The sequence below is a fragment of the Chinchilla lanigera genome, unplaced genomic scaffold, assembly GCF_000276665.1.
Source record: "Chinchilla lanigera isolate Chin_1 unplaced genomic scaffold, ChiLan1.0 scaffold00026, whole genome shotgun sequence".
Classification (NCBI taxonomy): Eukaryota; Metazoa; Chordata; class Mammalia; order Rodentia; family Chinchillidae; genus Chinchilla; species Chinchilla lanigera.
This window is the reverse complement of record NW_004955427.1, coordinates 340,168-343,131: the sequence shown is the minus strand read 5'-3', so window position 1 is coordinate 343,131 and position 2,964 is coordinate 340,168. Positions and strand designations below refer to the sequence as shown.

Below are 2,964 nucleotides of genomic sequence, written 5' to 3'. Positions count from 1 at the left end.
CCTCGGCCCCACCCCGCGCCCCTGGCGGCCCCGCAGCGCGGGACCTCCTAGCGCTAACCCGGCCCCTGGCCCCCGCGGCCCAGCGCCTCAGTGAGGAAACGTGGCCGCCCTTACACAGTCGAGGTGGCCGCGGCAGCCACGCAGGGCCAGGGCGGTTGCAGAGGCGCCACCGAGGGATGGCAGCTTTAGTACTTCAGGGGAATTCATCCTTGTGAACTTCAAAACCAGAAGCAGAAAGTTAGTCGAATAAAGCACTATTCATATGCACAGCAAAAAAATTAAAAAATCAAGTTACTATTGTAGGAAAAGATAAACACAGTCAATTCCAAAACCAAAAATTAACTTCAGAATTGAGCATAGTGGGGCAGGGGATTTAGCTCAGCGGCACAGCGCCTGCCTGGCAAGTGCAAGGTGGTGAGTTCGATTCCCAGTACTGGAAAAAAACAAACAAACAAACAAACAGCAACAAAAAAAAGAATTGAGCATAGTATGCTGGAAGAGTTGGAAAATAAATTAACAGCAGGAAAATGGGAAGAGCAAAAATCCAGCAACAATTAACCAAAATACACAACAATGTAAAGAAACCCCAGCATCAGTTAAGAGATGTGAAGCCTACACCTGATTTTGTTGAAAAGCTCAACAAAATGGTGGAAGAAATTGAAAATGCAATTAACACTTTTAAAAACTGCAAATTGAAAATGTAAAGATTGATATACGATGAGCTTATTAAAGAGAAAACAACAAATAATGAATTGAGTGCCATATCAAGAAAATTTGGCACATGGGCTTTGGGTAATTCAGAAATAGAGAAGGCTTTCAGAGCAATCTCAAGCAAAGTTCCTGTAGACCAAATGACACCAAATACTCTTCCAGAAGCAATGATGGATTTTGAAAAATTCCTTCAGCAAACAGGAGGGTGACGGGGGCCTGGGATAATTATGACCACCAGAACTTTGGAAAGGTGAGAAACAAAAGTAAAGGGAACCCTGCATTTATGAGGGAAGTTCTAGAACACCTTCCAGGAAAAATGCAGGATGAAGCACAAGAAATGCTATCAAAAATTTCTGGCTTTAGAAGAAAGAAAAGAGTCTGTTTAGGATTGGAAAACTAAAAAGCAGCAAGAGAAGTAGGAAGTTTTCAACTTAGAAGACAGGTGTTCCTGTGCTTTATATATATGTAAAGCAGAGGTAATCAAAAGCAAAAAGAGGAAGAAAGAAACAGAAGTTGGCAGTTGAAGCTTGGGAAAAACAGAAACGTATAGAATTGTCAATGAAAAATGCTTCTAAGTTAAAAGAAGAAGAAGAGAAAGAGAAAAAGCAGCAGAAAGAGAGGCAACAGCAGTTTAAACTAAAATTACTAGTAGAAAGTTACACCCAGCAGAAGAAAGAACAGGAAGAATTTCTGAGGCTTGAAAAGGAGATAAGGGAAAAGGCAGAAAAAAGGAAAACTGTTGGCTGATGAAATTACTAGGCTTCAAGAAAGAGAGTTATATACACTTGGATGGAAAATTCTAGATAGACAGGCAAAGGAAGAGGAAAAGGCAAAAGATTAGCAAAATTAAAGGAAAAGATTGAAAATAATGTTAGCGATCCTTCTAGGCTTTACGCACCTACCAAAGGTTGGGAAGAACGGACAAAAAGCATAGGACCAACAGGCTCTAGGCCACTTCTACTTATCCCACACAGGGCTATTCCAACCTGGAGACAAGGAATTTAGAGAAAAACATGAGAGAATAAAATTGCTATTCATTTGACGAGAGTATTAGCACATTCAGTAGTACCAGGAGAGTATGACTAACCACGTTCTCTTAAATACCACTGGGCTAGTCGGGCTGATTACGGTGCTGTGTGTAAACTGAGGTGTTGTAAGTTTCGTGCTGCATCGTTAATGGTTCCTGCTCCTACCAAGAGGGTCCTTAGGGTGTGTCGGCCCATTGCTGATATAAAAGTTATTTATACAAATTTGTGTTACCAACATTATCCATTTAAATGCTCAGAGCGTTTCAAAGGTACTTTGTTTTTGACATGGCATAGCAAAATAAATTGAGACAGTCATAGAGAGGCATTTCTTAAACCAAAATGTTATAACTTTTGTAACTTGGAATTACATTAGCTTGAATAACAAAAATAAGTCTTTTTTTAAGTAGTTACAAAGTAGCTTAGTACTTTTTCTAAGTTTAACAAATTGGTAGTTTTGTCAATTATTAAATTTTTGTGAAAAAAATATTTTGTATATGAAAAAAAACAACTCAGATTCAACAGGGACCTGGAGGTATCCTCAGGCAAATGCTACCTTTAGTTCTTGCCTACCTCTTAGCTTTCCCACATTTATTCTGATTTTTATTTTATTCAGTACCTTTATTTCCTTGCCATGAGAGAAACATTGAATGTATGTTATATATATTTTAATAAAGCTTAAATCATTTTAGTTGACTGGGTTATTTAAAATAATAAATGTTCAGTTGTGCCAGAGATGCTATAGTTGCTTTTAGAGAAAAAAAGTTTGTTCTAATAATAATTTATCTCCATTCCTTGAAGGTGTGTCATTAAAACTACAAACTCATAACTAAGTAGCTACTCTTTTCTCCTCATTCCGTCTGCCTCAGACTTGCAGGTCCAGAATCTGCAAAGCTACTTATCCGGGCACGTGAGGCCTGCAATAGACAGCAAACCAAAAGAGCAGGGGGCCACTATCAAGCCTTCTTCTCTTCAGCTCCTTTTCACGCTATGTATGAAAAGTGGCTGCTTTATAATCGCAAGGGCAAGCATCGATATGAATATTTATTTTCATATTTTAAACTAAAAGTATACATAAAGAGAATGTATGTGTTCTAGTGAATTTGAATATCAATGTATTATTTAGGTACTTTCTAGAGAGTGTTCTATTGATATCATTGCTCTAGATAAGTTCTTGTTGTTCAGGCTACCCAAAATGGTCTGGTAGAAATCACATGAGTGCATGATT

General features: G+C 38.5%; 1 pseudogene; it reads left to right on the top strand.

Moving 5' to 3' along the window:
* Positions 1 to 1,716, top strand: part of LOC102012670 — a 2,023-nt pseudogene extending 307 nt beyond the window's left edge.
* Positions 1,717 to 2,964: the final 1,248 nt, after the last annotated feature.